At 54.7% G+C, this 331-nt stretch overlaps 1 protein-coding gene across 1 annotated transcript in view; it reads left to right on the top strand.

Moving 5' to 3' along the window:
• Positions 1 to 331, top strand: part of ZNF395 (zinc finger protein 395) — a 10,551-nt gene that overhangs the window by 9,578 nt on the left and 642 nt on the right. The gene's annotated exons all lie outside the window — the stretch shown is intronic.

Here is a 331-nt window from a genome sequence, read left to right as displayed (position 1 = left end):
CCTTTTCCCTCCCTTTTCCCCTCCCTTTTCCCTCCCCCTCCCCTTTCCCTCCCTTTTCCCTCCCTTTTCCCTCCCTTTTCCCTCCCTTTTTCCTCCCTTTTTCCCTCCTTTTTTCTTCTCTTCTTTTCCTCCCTTTTTCCCTCCTTTTTTCCTCCTTTTTTTCCTCCCTGTCCCCTCCTTTTCTCCTCCTTTTCCCCCCTCTTTTTTTCCCCCCTCACATTTTCCCGCCCTTTTCTTCCCGCCCTTTTCTTCCCGCCCTTTTCCCAGCCCTCCTTTCTGAGGAAGCGCAGGGCTGGATGGCGCCCTCACAAACCCTCGCCCTGTCCCCCCT

The sequence above is a fragment of the Corvus brachyrhynchos genome, unplaced genomic scaffold (genome assembly GCF_000691975.1).
Source record: "Corvus brachyrhynchos isolate BGI_N302 unplaced genomic scaffold, ASM69197v1 scaffold203, whole genome shotgun sequence".
NCBI lineage: Eukaryota > Metazoa > Chordata > Aves > Passeriformes > Corvidae > Corvus > Corvus brachyrhynchos.
Note: the sequence above shows the minus strand (reverse complement) of the source record. Positions and strands in the feature narration are given on the sequence as shown.